Source organism: Silene latifolia, chromosome 9 (assembly GCF_048544455.1).
Source record: "Silene latifolia isolate original U9 population chromosome 9, ASM4854445v1, whole genome shotgun sequence".
NCBI classification, from domain to species: Eukaryota; Viridiplantae; Streptophyta; class Magnoliopsida; order Caryophyllales; family Caryophyllaceae; genus Silene; species Silene latifolia.
Genome location: NC_133534.1, coordinates 37305159 through 37327530, shown reverse-complemented (window position 1 = coordinate 37327530; position 22372 = coordinate 37305159). Strand labels below are relative to the sequence as shown.

Here is a 22372-nt window from a genome sequence, read left to right as displayed (position 1 = left end):
TCTTAGAATTTAAGTAGCTTGCCAAAATTTCAGGTCAAGTCTATTCGTTCAGCTAAATTTTAACATTAACTCGTAGATGCGCAATAAGACAATGCTAAAAAAGATAATTAGTTTATACAAGGCTTAAGCAAAAAGACAATTGCAGAGCAATTTCATCATTGAAATCTACCGTTCCGACTCAACCTATATGCTAAAATAAAGGTGAAAATTTTTAATTTTTTGAATTTTTTTTTGATGTTTTCAAAATTTTTTAATTTTTAAGGGATTTTTGATTTTATAAAAATAAACAACAATGCATACAGAAATTAAACGTGACAACAAAAATGCAATAAAAACAACATGCAGACACAGATATGGATGCATAACCTCCCCAAACCAAACCGTAAAATGCCCTAATTTTACCAAAACATGGAAAGGAAATGCAAACTAAAGGGGCGTTTGGTACGGGAAAGGGAAAGAGAATGGAAAAAAGAAAGAGAAATGAGGGGAAAGGTATGGGTTACCCTTAGATATTATTAGTTGTTTGGAAACAAGAAAGGGACATTCAGTTCCACCGTATCCACCACCACCACAAACCACCTTATCGTACGCCACCACCACTATTAGGCAATTCACCGTCGCCACCCAGTAGCCGCCTCGCCGTCGTATTGCCGACCCCAGCCTACCACACAGCCATACACCGCTTAACCCAAACCCGAAACCAACCTAAAACAACCTCCACCACTCACTAAACTCCCTCCCTCACCGTAGTAAACACCAGATCTGGTGTTTTATTTTGGTTGGAGGAGGCTTCGACAGTGTTGGGGCTGTCGAAAAGAGAGGTTACCGGCGGGGGAGGGAGTTTCGGTAGGGTGGGAGAGTTATTGAAGGTGTTGGTGTGGTGTTTAGTGGTTGGGGATGTGGGGTCCGAATGAGTACGACGGTGAGTGGGCCGGAATTATCAGGGACCGCTGACGTCGCTGGTGATGGTGGTGTCGGTGTGGGAGGGTGTAGTGGGTGTTGGTGATAGTGGTTCACGGTGGGTGTACGGATGTAGTGGTGGAAATAGGGAGTAAGAGGGAAAGGGTATGGGCTTACCCTTGGGGGGGTGGGGGTATGGATGTGGATGGTTTTGGGGGTAAGAGAGGGTATGGATTACCCTTTGTTTGTGTCAAACAAACAACAACAAAAGGAATCACCCATTTTAATTCCTTTTCCCTTTCCTAAAGCCCCCGAACCAAACGCCCCAGAAAGAGAGTAAATACAGAAAGCTCACAAGATTGCGCGAATAAGGGACCTCCCCAAACCAGCCAACAACGTGGGAGGTCGCAAACAGCTGCCAAAAACTGTCACAAGAAGCTAATCCAAGCAAAGGGCATCCAAAGGCACTCGATCAAGAGAGAATGATACTCGATCGAATGAACTGGGCATACTAAACTGCTCGATCGAAGAAAAATAGTGGTCTATCAAGTTGTTTCTCCTTGGCAGGTACTCGATCGAGTAGCATAAATGCTCGATCGAAGACTTCTCTCTTTGCAGGTACTCGATCGAGTAGCATAAATGCTCGATCGAGTAGATTCAGCAGCAAAAGGGTTCGATCAAGTACAAAAAGTACTCGATCGAGCCATCCTTAATAAATTCCTGCAAAGACGCAATAAAAACAGCCCGCAAAACTAACAGAACAAGCTTCAACGAATAGTCTATGGCATGAAAACCAATTATTACAACGCAAAACTGAAATGAAATGCAATGTTTGAAAAACAACTAAAGATAAAATCTCCGGATTGCCTCCCGGGTAGCGCTAGTTTCAGTCAGGTCCCAGCTTGACCCTCTTTTCTTCGAGCCTCTATAATTAGCCTGGTCAAAACAGCTCAAAGCGCGCAGCAACCGATCAAACAGCTGCGCATGTGCTACACAAAACTGTAAGTAGCACCAAGGTAGAATAATAGCATAGGAAAATAACATGTATAAACGTTTAAGTCTAACAAATTTACTATGAGAGCTCCTAAATTTGTCAACAAAATAAAGGAGCTTGGGAGCAATTAGTAACAATCTAGGGTGCTGATTCAGGTTGAAAAATTTCTGACGACAAGTACGGTGAAAAACTGTTAAATTAATCGTCCAGCTAGGAGGGGGTATAGCATTAAAATACGAAGCATGAGTCAAATGAGGCAATGTACTATTTAAATAAACAATAATATAATTATCGTCAACTACCTCGGTGTGGTCGCTCTCAATGATGGATTGACAAAGGAAGATATTACCTCTTCCGCGCTAGGAACGATCACCGACTCAACTGTCTTCTCATCACCCTCCTTAGTGGAATCCGTCCCGTAAATCGCAGCCTCAAGCGCATCCAGCTCAGCCTTGAAAAGGGGAGATTCACCATAACCATTATCTTTAGCAAAATTGTCATCTACAACAAACCCACATGACGTTTTATTGCTCACACTGGCCAAATCAGTCGATCGAGTTGAATTATTACTCGATCGAAAGCTTTCCCCATGAATTTCACTCGATCGAGTACATGAAACAGCTCAATCGAGTACTTCCTCTAAGCAGCTATTCGATCGAGTGATGCATTGTACTCGATCTAACGTTTCTTCAGGTATTTCACTCGATCGACCAAAATAATCCATTCGATAGAGTGATTCTTGCTGATAAGTGCAGAATTCTTCGCGTGAGGCATCATTATCTGATAGATCTTTATATTCCGAGTCGTCCTAATCATCAGCAACACTAGGCAAGGCGAGTCCTTCGTGGGAAAGACCACTCTCTGCGTAGGTAACGCAAACTTCCTCTGGTTGCCCAATATTCGACTCAGCAGCTAACTGAGCTATTTCAGACTCGAGCTCATCAATTTGCGCAAAAAATTGTCTATCATGTTCTTGCAATTGGAATGCAAGTGCCTTCTGTAGGAAATATCAGTATACTTCCTTTAAGATTATTAGGATTATAACGAAATTATAATTATGAAATACAAGTCATAAATGAAATTGCATAAACAAAAAGGATTAGAGATTAAGAATCAACCTTCGGTCCTAGCAAATTTGGCCTAAGAACAATATCGAAATCGATATTCGCCTAATCGTTGCACCCAAGATGCTATGAGAAATGCCCTTGTTCTTGCTAGAATAGATCCCCAAAAATCGATGATTAATTGTTTTAGGGTTTACGTTTTGATGAGAGAGTTTTAGGTTAAAAATTAGGTTTAGAAAATGATCTCCCTTTCCCTTATTATAACCGAAAATAAGAGAAGAAAATGGGAGATATTTTTTTCTTCCTTTTTCTCGGTTTGACCGAGTGACTCCAACAAACAAATAAGGAGAAAAATCTCCTTATTTTAAGTTGTTATCTAAAATGTATAAAAATGTGTATTATTATCTCAATTGTCTATTTATGTCGACATGTATTAATAAGTCTACACACAACAGTTTGTGGTCGATTTATTAATACCGGTCTGTCAACATTTTATTATGACAATTCCGCATAATATATACATTAACTATAAATATAACATATTTATAATTCGCTAATTAAATATAACTGGTTACATTTAATTATGAATTAACATCTTAATTCGTTTAAGCTAACATTATATACATTAATTAAATATAACATATTATATTCAATTTACGAATTGGCAGTTAATTCGTCTCAGCTAATATTATTTAATTGAATTAAATAATCGTCTCATCATCACATTGACTAACTGTTTAGTCAAATACATGGACTAAGCTTTTAGTCATATAAGGCATCAATGTGATTACATTTCCATAATCACATCTCTCAAACACATCCTTTAGGTGTGACTTTTAGGAACCAGTTGATCACCACCATCAGTATGATAATAACGTCAAACTTCTAGCAAGCCAACCGTTATTAAGTAATCGTTAATCAACTGATAAAATACAAAGTATACCCTTGTGAACCTATAAGAGATTTATAAATGTTATCACACTAATTGTGGAGGACACAAACTCCAACAATCTTCCACTTGTCCTCACAAGTGTATGTGCGATAACCGATTCTCATATCCTAAAATTTCTCCCACTCAATGTAAAACAATTTGCAAAATCCGTATTCACAAAGGTCATATTTTACAAGTGATCAATATCAAGAGTGGTTTTTCCGACTAGAGAGTAACTTAACTGATAACCGAATCATCATTCGAGCATGGCCATGCATTTCAGTTACAACTCCTCGAGTGGCCCTGAGAAATAACTAAACCTGATAAAGGTTGGATATTTTCTTCAACTCGAATCCTGCAGATTTAAGCACAGTATGAAATGACCCAGAAAAAATCTGCTTAGCCTCCAGTTACGGTCGACCATGAGAAAGAAACCAAAGTCACCCAAAAACTGCCTTAATCTCAAGAGACAGTCGATAGTCAAAAGAATCGACTCTAGGAACACAATGGACGTCCAATCCACGACCTGGCACCGAATGTTTTAAACATTTAGGACTCCATTACGTTGTCACAAAAATTGTCCTACGAGGTATCGTTATAACTCGTATATGTGATCGATCAGCCAACCCTTTGACTTATGGCTTGTTGAACCCACCATCAATCGACTGCACAATATAATAGCCAGAGTTATCAGCTCATGTAGGCGATTACGGACCAAAACAAATATAATGTAATTCAGTTCACTTTGTGGCGTTCAATGTTGTCGTACAATCCACATGAAAAACAAAATATTATAATAGAACGATGAAGTTATAAATAGTATATGAAAAAGATAATGTATCGAATCCATAATCAACTACTACAACTCAGGAACACGTTTAATTCCCATGGAAATAACGTGCCCTTCATGCTTATCATATGACAATGGTTTAGTGAGAGGGTCCGCGATGTTGTCATCCGAAGCAATCTTGTCAATCACTATCTCCTCTTGCTCAACGTAATCACGAATCAGGTGAGCCTTTCGATGTACATGTCTAGACTTGTTGCTAGACTTAGGCTCTTTAGCCTGGAAGATGGAACCTCTATTGTCACAATAAATAGTGATTGGGTCATTTGAACTAGGAACTACAGATAGTCCTTTTAAGAATTGACGCATCCATATAGCTTCCTTCGCTGCTTCTGAAGCGGCATAGTACTCAGATTCAGTAGTAGAATCTGCTACAACTTCCTGTTTGGAACTCTTCCAGCTGACCGCAGTACCATTAAGAGTGAAGACGAATCCAGACTGAGATTTCGAGTCATCTCGATCTGTTTGGAAGCTAGCATCTGCGTAACCGATTGCGCATAGCTTAGTATCTCCTCCATAAGTCAATACCCAATCCTTAGTCCTCCGTAGGTACTTAAGGATGTTTTTAACAGCTATCCAGTGTGTTTCACCTGGATTCTTTTGGTACCGACTCATCATACTCAATGCATATGCCACATCTGGATGTGTACATATCATGGCATACATGATTGATCCTATGGCTGATGCATAAGGAACACGACTCATGCGCTCAATCCCTTCAGGCGTCGTGGGTGATTGAGACTTGCTCAAATGCATCCCAGAAGTCATTGGAAGGTTCCCCTTCTTGGAGTTGGTCATGCTGAACCATTCAAGAATCTTATCTAAATAAGACTCCTGACTCAGTGATAACATCCGTCGTGATCTATCTCGATAGATACAGATTCCCAATATGCGTTGTGCCTTACCCAGATCTTTCATCTGAAAATGGTTTTTTAACCATTCTTTAACCGAAGATAAGAGAGGAATGTCATTCCCAATCAAGAGTATGTCATCGACATACAATATCAAGAAAACAATCTTGCTCCAACTCGACTTGATATATAAGCATGGTTCCTCGACCGATCGATTGAAACCATATTCTTTTATCACCTGGTCGAAACGATGATTCCAACTCCGAGAAGCTTGCTTAAGTCCATAAATGGAACGCTTAAGCTTGCACACTTTCTTAGGATTTTCAGGATCTATGAAACCTTCGGGTTGCGCCATGTACAACTCCTCCTCCAAATAACCGTTTAAGAAGGCGTTTTTCACATCCATTTGCCAAATTTCATAATCATGAAAAGCGGCAATCGCTAAGATTATCGGAATGGAACGCAGCATAACTACGGGTGCAAAAATTTCATCATAATGCAATCCGTGCACTTTAGTGAAACCTTTTGCCACTAGTCGTGCCTTATAGGTATCTGGTTGCCCGTCTACAGAATGCTTTATTTTGTAAAGCCATTTGCACTGAAGAGGTTTTACCTTATTAGGTAAATCAACTAGATCCCATACGTTATTCTCATACATGGAGTCCATCTCGGATTGCATGGCTTCAAGCCATAGCTTTGAGTCGGAACATGCCATGGCACCTTTATAGGTAGCGGGTTCATTACTCTCTAGGAGCAAAACGTCATTCTCCTCGACCATACCAATGTATATGTCCGTAGGATTAGAGACTCTACCCGACCTCCTAGGTTCCTGAGGAATGTTAACCGTATCATCAGTTGAAGGAACCAATTCCTCCATCTGTTCCTCGGTTGTTGGTTCTTGGACCTCCGACAGCTCGAAGGTTCTAGTACTTGATTTGTTCTCGAGAAATTCTTTCTCTAAGAACATCACACTAGCCGCAACAAAAACTCGATGTTCGGTAGGCGAATAGAAGTAATGACCAAACATTCCTTTTGGATAACCAATAAAGTATGTCTTGACCGATCGTGGGCCGAGCTTATCCTCGTGTCTCCACTTGACATAAGCCTCGCAGCCCCAAACCCAAATAAAGGACAAGTTAGGGACCGTTCCCCTCCACATTTCATATGGAGTCTTGTCGACAGCTTTAGACGGACTTCGGTTAAGTATAAGATCGGCTGACAAAAGAGCAAAGCCCCATAATGAATCAGGTACTACCGTGTGACTCATCATGGATCGAACCATATCAAGTAATGTTCAATTTCTCCGTTCGGACACACCATTTAATTGAGGTGTTCCAGGTGGAGTTAACTGTAAAACTATTCCACAGTCTTTAAGGTGTTGATCAAACTCATTTGAAAGATATTCGCCACCCCGATCTGAACGGAGTGCTTTAACCTTCCTACCCAGTTGGTTCTCAACCTTATTCTGGTATTCCTTGAATTTTTTAAAGGACTCACTTTTATGCTTCATTAAGTAGACATATCCGTATCTACTCAAATCGTCCGTGAAAGTGATAAAATATCTATAGCCATCTCTAGCGGTAATTGACATAGGTCCACATACATCAGTATGAATGAGTCCTAATAGGTCACTAGTGCGCATTCCAATACCTTTGAAAGAAATTTGAGTCATTTTGCCGATAAGACATGATTCACACGTGCCAAACGTAGAAAAATCGAATGCGGAAATAGTCCCATTCTCGACGAGTTTCTTTACACGTTTTTCATTTATGTGTCCCATTCGACAATGCCATAGATAAGTTTGATCTTTGTCACCAACCTTTAATTTCTTATTGTTCACATGTAATATATCTGTGGTTTGATCTAAGATATAAATTCCATTCATGGAAACTGCTTTGCCATAAACCATTTCATTGAAAGAGAAAATACAGCTATTATCCTTTATTGAAAATAAAAAGCCGTCTTTATCAAGTACGGAAACAGAAATAATGTTCTTAGATAAACTGGGTACATAGTAACAGTTATATAATTATAACTCAAAACTACTTGGGAGTTGGATTACATATGTTCCCTTTGAGACTGCAGGAACTTTAGCTCCATTCCCGACTCGCAGGTCCACATCACCCTTTGCGAGAGGTGTGATGTTTTTTAGGCCCTGCAAATGATTACACAGATGAGAGCCACAACCAGTATCAAGTACCCAAGTTCCGAAACTTGCATGGTTAATCTCAATCATATGAATATAAGATGACATACCAACAGGAGTGACGCGGCCTGCTTTTATGCCCTCACGGTATACGGGACAATTCCTCCTCCAATGCCCAGTCTTGTGGCAATGGTGGCACTCCACATTACCGTCCTTGCTCTTTTCCTTGCCTAGTGAGCCACTAGTCTCACCAGGCCCACTCTTACCGTTTCCTGACTTTTTAAACTTTGGCTTTCCTACAGTTAGGTCGCCGTGAGCCTTGCCCTTACCCTTATTCTTGTTGGAAATCATGAGAACATCTTGCTTCATTCTCCCACTCAATTTCATATCCTTCTCGGTCTGTACGAGAAGTGAGTGTAGCTTATGAGGACTTTTCTTCATGTCATTCATGTAGTAATTTGCCCTGAAAAGGGCAAAACCATCATGAAGTGAATGAAGCATACGGTAAATGACTATGCTCTCACTTATTTTGCAATCAAGTGCCTCCAATTTCTCGACATTCTCAATCATGTTAAGAATGTGTGGGCTAACCGGTTGGCCCTTCTGGAGTTTCGCATCAAAGAACCGACAGGTATGCTCATAAGTAACGATTCTCGGTGCTTTTGAGAACTCATTAGTGAGCGTGGTGAAAATCTTGTTTGCACCTTGGGCAATGAATTGAAGCGTCTTTGTAAATTGGTTTCCATTGAAAAAATGAGTACGTTCTTTATCGCACCCGCTTCCATAACGAAGTCACTATAAGCAATTGACTCGTTAGCTCTTGAATTGGGGCCTGGGTTTGGCGGTCGGCTCGATTAAGTACTTGAGCTTACCGTCAGCAATGGCAGCATTCCATAATGATGCCTCCCAGTCCGCAAAGTTGGACCCATCATTCTTCAGTCGTGTGAACTGATTCATGTGGTCCATGAAAGCTTTTAGCCAGGACTCGTGTCCAAGTGTGGCACTTGGCATAGGGATTTCGTTATTTCCAGCCATTTGTTGTAACAGTATTATCAATATAAACAAATTCTACACTGCGAAAAGGAAAAAGATATAATAAGCATACTCATCGTTATGATTTAAGTCTAATGTAATACTGTTATAACGCGAAGACTCAAGCATTTATACAATTGACCTTCCTCAAGAATTATATAAATGATCCCAAGACTCAATTATCTGTAAATTGATAAGCCAACCTCTTGGCTAATTCTACTATTAGAATTCTTGGTCGATAAATTTCTGTAAATTCTATCTATAGTCCATCATAATCACGAGAAACTTTTCGGATTATAATGTTGAGGTAAACTAAGTCAACACAAACTACTTACCCAACGTAGAAGGGGTCATATGGAGAGTAAGGTCCTATATGCCTACCGACGAAGAAGGGATTCATAGTTGTTTGCCCTTATAAAGACTAGTCTCAATTTCAGGTTTTAGAGGAAGATCCCATCAACTTTATTTTAATTCATTTTAAGTGAACTAATATCTAGCATGCGAGAATGAATAAACTAAGATGATGGCTTAAAATTGTGTGACATCTGTATGTCAATGAAAACTAACAACCAAACTATATGAGTCAATTTTCATGCATTTTAGTAGGTGGTTTGGTTTAGGCGGAATATGATGCATTAACTATCATGTTAAGAAAACCAATAGGAATGGAAAAACGTAAAACAAAAATAAAGTCCTAGTGTGGCCTATCTACCAAAAAGAACATAAATACAACGTTGGAATCCATCCTTGGACCCGAGAAGCTTGTCTTGATGTTCCATCTTGGTCCATGTAGCGGGAGTGAGCAATCCAATCTCCATCTTTAGTCTTCTTTAAAATTACAATTAAAATTACAAAATAAACCTATTTACATTCTAATTTCAAAACCATAATACTTAAAGAAAATTAAAGGAGATTCGAGATCTCAAAATTACATAAAAATTATGTTTCCATCATTACGAAAACATAATTAACTAAGGCCACACTAGGTATTACAAATTACAATCGATTGCAAAAAAAAACGTAAATTAAACCATTCAACAAAACATTCAACTAAATAAAATGCATCAGCTATAAATTAAACATTCAAGACATAATTCCTTAATTATGTAGATTAATTTATCCAAACCACCTATTTAAATGATCAAATTATGTGACAATTCCTCAATTACTCATAATAATTCTAATCTTAATACATATTAATCTTGTAATATGAATTAATCCAACATTATTTTAAACCTCGTTAAAATAATTAGGTATCTTAAAATTGTGAACCTTTTCACAACAAATAGGGTTATTTAATACCAATACTCTATCCTATTAGTCTCCTTCTCAAAATACTTTGTGCTCTAATTTAACTACCAATATTATCAACTAATACCACCCCTCTCTTATAATAGAATAGGCCTATTTTTTACCTGTGGCAGCAGGTTATCTCGCGGGTGGGGCCTAATTTTTTTTGTTATTTAAATCTTCATCTTCTTCCCTTTCTTTTTCTCTTCACACTCTAACGACTCCATTTTTTTTACCTGCTCCCTTTCTTTTTTACCAGTCTTCCTCTTTCTTATTCAGATTTCTTCTTTTCTTATTTATCTTCTTCAGATTTCTTCCATTAATGAAGATCAACCTTGTTGTTCATCAAATGCATCCGGCTCACAAATTTCAAAAAGGGTATTTTGCAAACACAATTACGAAGCGTTTTGAAGACGGCGAATAAAGGACGACATGTTGGGATGAATTTTTATGGATGTCCCCTTTGGCCTGTAAGTACCGTAAATTACCCTATTTTAATTGCTTAATTGATCTAAAATTACTCTTTCACGTAATTGTTTTGATTTGCTTCTTTTGAAATGTATATAATGGATGTGGATTTTTCATGCTTGAGAAAGATTTGCTGTTGTCAATGGCTGCTAAAGAAAATAATTCTCAAATTGATGAGTATGAAAAGAAAGCTGATGATAAATTGAAGAAATTGAAGTTAAAGAATGACAGGTTGAGGATGGAGGTGATACAGTTGAAAGAAGAGTTACATAGGCATTCAAAAGGGGAAAAACTGATTATGTTTAGATTAATTTGTTCTTGGATTATTTTTGCCTTTAGCTGGATGTTTAAGATGTAAAATGTTGAAGTTAATGTAATTGAGCTTGCAAGTTTAATAAACTTTGGTTTTCATAAAGCTTCATTGCAACAAAGTATTGTTCTTTTAACTGCTTCCATTGCAACATAAGTTCCAAACACAAGTTCAGTGCATTACATATGTTCAAAATACAACTTCAATACACTACATAAGTTTGATGAACAACAAGGTACTTTTGCCTACACTTCATCTCAAACATTTTGATTGCATGAAACTTGAGTGGATGGTCCTTGTTCAATAGCCATGGTGTTTGTTGGTCCACTGGTACTAGCTAGGATGCTTGTTGGTCCACTGGTACTGCCCATAACCTGCCATAACACAGTAAAATTTGTAAATTCATATGCTTGTGATAGGCTAAGCACTAATCTGCCATAAAATGAAGGAGTTATATATGAGATGAATTATTACATTTGTAAATGCGTATCCTTGTTCATCAATAAGGACTCCAAAACCTTGAGGTGCCCTAGCTCTTCCACCTCCTCTTCCACCACCTCTTGTAGTTCCTCTTCCACCACCCCTACCAGCACCTCTACCACCATCTCTACCACTCCTGTTAACCCTTCCACACCTGCCAAGTCTTGCTGGTTGTGCTGTGGCAGAATGGTGGTGTTGAGCAGCTTGCTCTGAAGTGACCTCAGTCCTTGGATATTTTCTAGGTCTCCCCATCCCTCTTTTTGGTGGTTCTCCTGGTTATGGTTTGTCCTTATCAGGACATTTTCTTTTGTTGTGTGTGGTTGATTTGCAAAGAGAGCATGTCATTTTAAGGCCATGCTTTGTCAGTTTTCCTTTCCTCTTTGGATCCTCATGTGGATCCCTTCTCCTTTTCTTCCTAGGCCTACCAGGACCTACCTTGATGGGTGGGGGGTTCAGAGGCAATTCCCTCTTTGGCCAATGTCTCTGAGCTGGAATAGGGTTTATCCCAAGATTATAGGACCTCAGGTAAGCTTCTCTTTTGTAGAAGTCAGAGACATAATCTTCAACATGTCCATGTATGCTAAAAATAGCAGATATAGCATGGAAACATGGGATACCTGTCAAGTCCCATTTCCTACATGTGCATGTCCTAGCTTCTAAGTCCACAGTTAGGGCATCAATCCCATGTTCTATCTGAAACTTAGTTGTACTAGATAGATAGGCTTTACATGTTGCAGATTTCTCTTTTTCCACTTCAAGTATTTGCTGAACCTTTGGACAAACCACATGGGTACTCCCTTCCATCTCCATTCTTTTTTCAACTAGTATTTGCATAATGGAAGTCCTGATTTCTTCTAGCATGTAAATCAGATGTTTGGATCTTGCACTAATTATATAGGCATTAAATGTCTCAGACATGTTACTAACTATGACATCATTTTGGGTGTGGGTTTGGATGTATGCTCTACAAAACAAGGTTGGGTTACATGCTATAAAAGCATCAGCAGCTTTGGGATCAGCTTCTCTTATGGTTTGTAAGGCATTAGTGAAGTCAACCTGATTATAGGCCTTAGCACAACCCCAAAACAGGAGCTTCATTTCTTCTCCTTTGTAAGTCTTGTGCCAGTTAGCAAAGATATGCCTGACACAATGTCTATGCTCAGCTCTAGGAAACTCCTTAGCTACCATAGCTAATATACTCTAGAAGATAAAAAAAAGCACACATAAAAGACTAAAAGACAAACAGAAACTAATAAGAATAGTAGAGGCACAAACCTGATGCTCATCAGATATAATAGTCATTCCTTCACCATCTTCTACTCCTAAGCTGCCCTTTAGTTGTTTAAAAAACCATTCATAGCTTTCATTGTTCTCTCCTTCCACTATTGCCTAAGCCAAGAGAAACACCTGCTCATTCCCATCCCTACCAACAGCTGCTATTAGCTGCCCCCCTAGGAAAGTTTTAAGAAAGCATGAATCAACAGACAATATCTTCCTGCACTCAAGCATCCATCCTTGCTTCAAAGCATCAAAACACACATAAAATCTCTGAAATACTTGAGGGTTTGAAGTGACATTTGGGTTTGTAAACAAAGTGAAGACACTGTTGGGATTTACCTCTTCAAGAGCTGCCATGTAACCACCTAATCTGCTGTAATGTTCCTTCATTGACCCATGCAACAGCTTGTGTGCATAGTACTTCACTTTGTATGCAAATTCTTTCTTGATTAACACTTTATAAGCTTTTCTAACTGTTTCCATAATATCAGCAGCTGGCCAATGTGGATTTGCTTTAAAAACATCCAAGAATTGCTTTGCTAACCATGTAGACTTGAGCTGCCTATTGCTTTCCATTGTCCTTCTACAAGTATGGTGTGAATCCACAGATTTTATGACAAAGGCAGCCTTGCTGTTATCCCAACTACCATAGAGTTTAAATGGACAACCAGATTTACACCTTACCCCAAGCTTTCTCCCATGAGTATTGTTACTAATGTCAAAGGTTAGATCTCTACCTTGGGCAATAGCATATCTGGTGATACACTCCCTAAATGTGTCTCTATTTGGGAAACTAATTCCAACAGACCATTTCAGTTTTGAGAAATCAGATCTCTCATTAACAACAGGAATACTTACTTTTTTCCTCCTGCCAGGTATAGGCTCTTCATCACTCTCTCTTGGGCTATCATGTTCATCCCCACTCTCATCATAATCACTACCATGTATGTCAGTAGTAGGTGTAGTTGATGCACACTGATATGTAGTGTCTTGTCCTACCAATTTTCCAGCAGCTGCTTCAAGTTGTATTTGGGCTACAATTTTAAGGGCATCAGCATTCCACTTCCTTGCTCTAACCCTTGCCTCTTTTAACTCATCATCATCATCATCATCCAACTCTTCCACATCAGTCAATGAATCATCAATATTATTATGCTCTTCAACTAACTCTACATCTGACTCACTGTCATCATCTGACCCTATATCTGACCCACCTTCAGGATCATAACCAGGGTCCTCATCTTCATCCTCACAGTCATTATCCTCACAGTCATTAAACAAATCTGCTATGGTTAAGTTATTGTAGTTATATAGTGATTGAGTAATATGACTACTTAACTGTGATGTTGAGGGTTCAGAATTTTCCAAATTCGTGGGGGTTATTTTTGAAGAAGAGAGATTTTTTGGAGAAGAGAGATTTTTTGGAGAAGATTGAATGGTTTTTGATGAAGATGGTTCAGGCCTGTTTTGTTTAGATCTTAATCTGGGAGAGGTTCTTATCACAGGTTTTGTTTTCTGAGATGCCTTTTTTGGGGTTTCATGAGATGCTTTTGGTATTGTGGAAGAGGACAAATGTGGTCCAGCTTTTTGTGAGCTTTTTTGTGTGCTTTTTGAGATGCCTTCTACTGGCTTTTCAACTATACAATGGGTCAATTGTGGGGAACTTTTGACAGCAATGCTTCTCTTAGGAGTTAATTTACTTGGCAACTTTATTAAATTATGACTATTACTACACTCTATCAGTTGCATTAAGTGATCCACATCAGCCCCAAGTACAATGAAACACTCAACAACTCTATCCTCAAGAGCCCTCTTACAAATAATCTCAGCATATGTGTCATTTAATGCCCTTTCCAATCCATTAGTAGGATTCATGAAGAATATTGCATCAACATCTCTCGTAAATAACTCATCACATTTTTCAGCTTCCTCAAGTAAAGTAAACCAACACAACTCATCTGGGTCTAAAGCAACAGTCCTAAATGTGCTACCCATAAAAATCAAGCCTTCATCACCCCTTCTAAAGCTACCACCATACCATAATTTCACAGTTACCTTTTGCCATGGATTTGCCTAATTAATACTTCCTCCATTCAACTCCACTCTACCTATTTCACTTTTGTACACTATTCACAATCGTGTATTCAATTTCGATTTTCTCTCGATACGTAAGAGGAAATATATTCATGTGGGATCTTGTTTGATTCGTCTTTACGAGTACATTAAGAATATCTAACTTTTATAATTTTTGCAAATACGTAGCTAACGATATTTTACGCGTAAAACACGCGTTGACAAACGTGAAAAAAGAAAGTGGTAGAGTGGAGTTGAGTGGAGGAAGTATCAATTTTTCAGTAATTAATAAGCAAATTAAATTAATTAAAATAAACAACAACAATTATCGAATAAAATCAAACAAGGAAAAATGGAATCAAACAAGAACAATAACTCCGCAATAATCGACCATAAACAAAAAATTAGGGTAAACGATTAAAAAGAGTATAAATGATTTACCTGTTTCATTGTGGATATAATTAGGGCTGAAATTAGGGTTCCTTCAATCAGATGATTAGCAAAGATGAATGCCCAGGAGCGAGGAAGAGGATGATCATCAATGGCGTCTTTAGGAAGGAAGGAGAAAAGGTAGAAGGAGGATTTGACGATTTATGTGAAAGCTGTAACTTTTGAAATTAGGTTAAAGAAAGTAAAAAGGGGTTTTAAACATAAGCAAACCGGCTGAACAGGTTGCATGTAAGCCTATTCTATTATAAGAGAGGGGTGGTATTAGTTGATAATATAGGTATTTAAATTAGAGCACAGAGTATTTTGAGAAGGAGACTAATAGGATAGAGTATTGGTATTAAATAACCCTAATTAATCATACATTATAAATTTAATGTATATCAATATTGGCCAAAAATAAACAAAACAAAAATTTTGTAAATAGCTCTCGGCCAAAAACCGAATTTTTTTTTTTTTTTTGTAATTCGGTATTTCTGAAAAACGAAAAAAAAAACAGATTTTTTTTTTCTCTTTTTCTCTCGGCATATTGCCCAAAAACAAAACAACCTTCCTTTTTTTTAAAATTGTTCTCGGCAATCTTGAAAAACCGAAAAAAAAATTTCCTTCTCGGCATTTACCCAAAAACGGAAAAAAAAAACAGAATTTTTTTTCTTTTTCCTGCTCTCACGGCAAACAGCCCTAAAAAAACAGATTTTTTTTTCTTTTGCTTATGGTATTCATGCCCAAAAAGAAGAAAAAACAATCCTTTTGAAATGAACAAATTTGTTTAATGTTGCTACTAGAACAAGATTGGCATAATCATCAACATATGAATTAATGATACATGATTCTTAAACAACAATTTAATCTCATGTATGCCAAAAAACTATATAGCAAAAACAAATCATCAACAAACAAAACGAATTCCATTTACATTTTAATTTAATTCTAATTAAATCAAAACATCTACAAATTTATCATATTATCATCTTAACTGATTAAAACAACAATATGAACAAATCAAAATGGAAAGAAAACATGAAAAACAAAAAACTTTTCGGCAAATATTTTTTTCATACGGCAAAAAAATCCTTCTCGGCTGAATTTTTTTTTTTCGATTCTCCAAAATTTTTGTTTAAATTCATTTATGAAAATCATACAAAATAATTTCGTGGCCTTGGCTCTGATACCACTTGTAGGAAATATCGGTATACTTCCTTTAAGATTATTAGGATTATAACGAAATTATAATTATGAAATACAAGTCATAAATGAAATTGCATAAACAAAAAGGATTAGAGATTAAGAATCAACCTTCGGTCCTAGCAAATTTGGCCTAAGAACAATATCGAAATCGATATTCGCCTAATCGTTGCACCCAAGATACTATGAGAAATGCCCTTGTTCTTGCTAGAATAGATCCCCAAAAATCGATGATTAATTGTTTTAGGGTTTATGTTTTGATGAGAGAGTTTTAGGTCAAAAATTAGGTTTAGAAAATGATCTCCCTTTCCCTTATTATAACCGAAAATAAGAGAAGAAAAGGGGAGATATTTTTTTCTTCCTTTTTCTCGGTTTGACCGAGTGACTCCAACAAACAAATAAGGAGAAAAATCTCCTTATTTTAAGTTGTTATCTAAAATGTATAAAAATGTGTATTATTATCTCAATTGTCTATTTATATCGACATGTATTAATAAGTCTACACACAACAGTTTGTAGTCGATTTATTAATACCGGTCTGTCAACATTTTATTATGACAATTCCGCATAATATATACAGTAACTATAAATATAACATATTTATAATTCGCTAATTAAATATAACTGGTTACATTTAATTACGAATTAACATCTTAATTCGTTTAAGCTAACATTATATACATTAATTAAATATAACATATTATATTCAATTTACGAATTGACAGTTAATTCGTCTCAGCTAATATTATTTAATTGAATTAAATAATCGTCTCATCATCACATCGACTAACTGTTTAGTCAAATACATGGACTAACCTTTTAGTCATATAAGGCATCAATGTGATTACATTTCCATAATCACATCTCTCAAACACATCCTTTAGGTGTGACTTTTAGGGACCAGTTGATCACCGCCATCAGTATGATAATAACGTCAAACTTCTAGCAAGCCAACCGTTATTAAGTAATCGTTAATCAACTGATAAAATACAAAGTATACCCTTGTGAACCTATAAGAGATTTATAAATGTTATCACATTAATTGTGGAGGACACAAGCTCCAACACCTTCACCAAAGACTTCAGGAGGAGGAGCTTCTTGTCGCGGTGGCCAGATAAATGGAGGCTTTAGATAGCCTCGCTGATAGGGTAGATGTGGCGGCACAACTACAAGAGGTTAACTAGCTCGTCTATGCTGCTTGAATGCGTAGACCTTGTCTTTCTCTGCCATGCAAATAGCTGCATTGTGCTCAGCAGCACCAATCTCCCACAGTAAATCATCTGTTGCGCCATATAATGGAACATAGGCGACGGGTCAAAGGTACTCAAGCCTTCCCTTTGACGATCTTTACCTAGAACTTTCTAGGTAGGACCTGTAAGACCTATCAAAACAGCACTAAAGAAAAAGGTGAGAACGGCCTCAAGGGAAAAATCCCTTGAGGCTAAAAACAGAAAAAAATAAACAAGCAAATAAGTAGTTGCCTCCCTGGCAACGGCGCCAAAATTTAATACCGTCGTTCAGTACCAAAAATAAATACCTAAGTAATACTAACATAAGTCAGCGGTAAGTAGGGTCGATCTCCACAGGGAGGCGGTCACTATCTACTTGTCTACTCGGTCTGTCTACGGTCACAATCGGGGTTTTGAATTGTTTTGACTAAATTAACGAGATTAAGGCGAGAGAAATAGAGATAAGAGAAATTAAGCAGAGGGAAAGGAAACTAGGATGTCGGTTCATCAATGAACGTCAATTAATTGCAGTTAAGGTCATAGATTAGTCGATGTGTCGGTCTAAGGGGCACTGAATATCTCCTTCCGGTCTCAATTCGCCCTAAAATACTATTAGCTTAGCTTCCGCCCTCACTAAAGCATCCTATTGTTCACTGCGGGTCTCACCTCTTCCAACCTTCCGTTCCTGGTCAAGACTTACCAAAATTAAAAGGCTAATTGCATCGATTCAATCAGCAAGATACGATTAAAGCAGCGATTAACAACATAGACAAAAACAACAACGACAATCTGCAAACTAATTAGCAACTAACATCGGTCCATCGAATCCCCTAATCCTAGCAGAGGAAATTAGCTAGACATAATAAAGGGAAAAACAGAAATAAAGAGAGAAATAAACATAAACATAAATAAAGGAGAAAAGGGAAAGAGAGAAAGTTACAGTAGATCCGGGAAAAGAGAGAAAGGAATGTTTACAGAGAAAGAGTAAAGTAAAATATGAGGTCTCCCCAAATGTGTTTGTCGTCGTCCTATTTATAGAGGAGACGATTCTTATTAAACCTAATAGCGAAATAAAACAAAAAGCCCGAGCCCAATAGCAATTCTACTCGATCGAGTGATTTGAAACCACTCGATCGAGCAAAACTGAGCTCAAACAACTCTATCGAGCAGAATAACTACTCGATCGAGCAACCCCTAAAAAGCATCCTTTCGATCGAGTAAAGAAAGTACTCGATCGATGTATTCTACCATCCAAAACCACTCGATCGATCAAATAAGCATTCGATCGAGTTAAATATGACTCCAACAGCTACTTGTTCGTTAGTTTTAGCTTTGACTTGTCTTTTTAGCTCTCGAAATGGCTTCACGCATCCCGAGATAGCTATATTTTCGCTCCAAATTCACTCTTCCTCCAAATGCATGCAAAACAGACGGTAAAAGGCGTGATTTCACTACTTTCTGGTCCATTCCTGCAAATAGAACAAAACAAACCAAAGTAGCATATTCGGGGCATTTTGTAGCATAAAACTACGATAATAGCATAAAAATACGTGCATAAAGAGGCCTAAAAGGACTATATAAAATGCCCGTATCACCTCTCGCCAATTAGCTCGCGCCTCTTCGGGCCTATCTAGGATGTTTTGTGTTTCCTCACATTCATATTTCCTTATTTTCGCATTTTAGGAAATCCGACACGGTTTCCATGACGCAGCTTTAAACATATGGGTTTTTTCTCTTTTTTTAGGGGGAAGGGCTAGTCACCCCGATCCGCGATGGATCGTTTCCATGTCAGTCGAAATTCCAAAAAAAATTTTGTTTTTTTTTTCGCTTTTTTCACAAAAAATCGGAAATTGATAACACTACATCAGTTTTCTTCAAAATCCGAGTCTGTGATGTGACCAATATTTGAGCATATTTAGTCCCCGAATTAGCCTCGTTCCCAAGCTTTTTAGTGCATATTTGGGTCATTTACTATCTTTAGTCTTTTGTTTTGCATATTCTTTGAGGTTTTGTTCCCTTGGTAGGAAAGGAGTGCAAACCTTGCATTTTCATGGCAAAATAGAGCTAAATTGATTGAATTCAATGACTAAGCATCAAAGAGAAGACAAAACTAGAAGGCCTTTATACATATTGTAGTAGATGGGCAATGATGAAGAAAGGTCCTTGCATCTCCGACAAGATCCCGAAGGATTGTTGGAAGAAGGAAGAAGAAAAAAAGAAAAAAAGAAGCTGAGGCGAAATCCGAGCGTCTTGACCCTCGGGACGCCCGTCCAAGACGGCCCAGAATCCGAGCGTCCAAGCCACCAATCCGCTCGTCCAGCCACCACCAAATCCGCTCGTCCCGATACCTTGGACGCTCGGATTATGTTACAGCCCCTTACGTCCTCTTCTTGCTTTATGAAGGATGCGCATATTTTAGAAATACCGCCAAAAAGGAGACCCGCATCTTTTCTGAGAGGAGCGATTCCTCAAGGACTTAATCGTCATTTAAGCCCTTAGTAAACCCTAATTTGTGTACCTAATCCCCACTATAAATACCCCATTAGTCTAATTAGATTATCATGTTCTTCTTATCAATCTTTAGTGTAGTTTATTTCATTCTAATCTCTCTTTAATCTTGTAATCAACTTTTAATCAAGTCTTAATACAAATCTCATTTATTTAATTTCTCTTTTGTTCATATTTTATTTTGGGTAATTGAAGATTATTTGGGTTATTATTGGGAGATCGACAACCTTCCAATCATTCATCAAGTACTTCTATTATTCTTTGCTCTATTATTGGAATCATTAGTAGGTATAATTCTCTTAATCCCTTTTAATTATTATTAATCATATTCATTTATTCATCATGTTTTGCTTTGTTAGTATGATTGACAACCTTGCTAGCATGTTTACCATGATAATGAGTGAGTAGCTTCATTAACTAGGGTTAATGGGGAATTAGGGGAAACCAACATGGGGATTGATTCATGCTTAATCTAATATGCTTTCATAATTAATTTGCTTGCTTGTTGTAATTTCAACTTATGCACATGTTATGTTTAATGAAATGCGAGCCTATGAATCCTTACATTTTTTACCCATCACCTATCTTTTCAATGAGACTTGTAAGACATAAACCAACTCGAGTCTCATTAGACCATGCATATTGTTGGATGGGGAGGATTAAGTCGACTTGTAGGTGTTGTACAATCTAATCGATTCAGCTCCGGGACCCAAACCTTCCTAGGGATTGTAAGATATACACTAACTCGATCCCATTACAACAATAATTGCTTACATCTAGTTGAAAACATGTTTGTATGATCAAATCCCATGAATCCCCTATGAACCCATGACACCCTAGTGCTTTTTATCAATTGTTTACATCTCATTTTAATCATCTTGCTTGTTTATTTTTATTGCTATTTAGTTTAGTGATCTTCTACCTCAAACCCAAATTGTGACACCCTTAGACACCGCTACTTGCAATTGAAAATCCTACATCAATACCCGTCCCTTGGGATCCGACCTTTACTTACCTCTTTACTAATAGTAGAGTTGTTTGTGGAGATATAAATATTGTTTTGGTCTAGGTGCTCCTAACGACAAGTAACCGAAATTAGCACCAAGAGGGCTCGACTAAAAAATGGCGCCGTTGCCGGGGACGGTGTTAACTTGATTTTGATTTTCTTAGATTGTTATTAGTTATGTCTTTCTTTCCCTTAGGGAAGTAAATCTACTCAAGATTTGTTCTAATTGTTTTCAAGTTGTTTGATATTTTGCATGTCTAGAAGATCACAAGGTAACTTGTTACCCATTGATCACGAAATTGAAAGAACTTTGACAACCAATAGAAGACTTGCTAGAAATATTTTGAGAGGTATCGGTGAGGTTGTAGATATTCATTCTCTTGAATTCATCAACCCTTTTGCAAGAGAAGGTGAGGAGAACCCAACACAAAATCAACCACAAAATCAACCCACAATGCCTAAATTTTCATCACATTCCATACCAACCGAGGAGGACCTACCCAATGGAACTCCCACACCACAACACTTAACCGGAAATTTCATTGCCAAATCCGCATTTATCCAATTAGTCGAAAGAAGCCAATTTGGGGGGATGCCTAGTGAAGACCCTCACTCTCACATGGAGACTTTTTGTGACTATTGTGATGCAATTTCACAAACCGGTGTAACTCAAGACCAAATTCGATGGGTCTTATTTCCTTTTTCCCTAATTGGTACCGCAAAACAATGGTTGAAGAGCCTTGATAAGGCTACTCTTGGTATTGATTCTTAGAAGACGTTGGCTCTAGCTTTCTACAAAAAATTCTACCAACCGGAAAAGACTAATATGCTAAGAGCTCAAATTACGGGTTTTAAGCAAAGGGACGAAGAATCTTTGTATGAAGCTTGGGAGCGATTTAAAGGAACTTGTCGCTCATGTCCTCATCATGGACTTAGCGAGTGGTTCTTGAAGGAAAAGTAGATCTATATACTCAACATATTCATATATGTTTTAATTTAATTTGTCATAAAATTAACAAGTGATCTTATGCATGCAAACAATATAAAATATAGAGAAGAAATCATCATCTTACATTGGATGTTTCGGTTTTGTGGGCACAAGTGAGTTCACCTACTCACTTGTTCTTGAGCTTCCAAATATTGGATGAACAAGGTTCAAATTAGAACCTCTCCCAAAAGCATATACCCAAGATAACCCCTTAATAGATTAATATTATTAGATCTAGAATAATAATAATCTAACTAAAAATTGACCCAAAAAAATTATTTTGTACTCTATAATTTCGGTATATAGAGGAAGGTTTTTTGGAGTTTTTATCTCTCTAATTTCATA

At 37.5% G+C, this 22372-nt stretch overlaps 1 non-coding gene across 1 annotated transcript; it reads right to left on the bottom strand.

The window, feature by feature from the left end:
- Positions 1-21865: 21865 nt before the first annotated feature.
- LOC141603169 (small nucleolar RNA R71) lies at positions 21866-21972 on the bottom strand. The gene has a single exon (XR_012525063.1). It is a non-coding gene; the product is annotated as a small nucleolar RNA R71 (small nucleolar RNA).
- Positions 21973-22372: the final 400 nt, after the last annotated feature.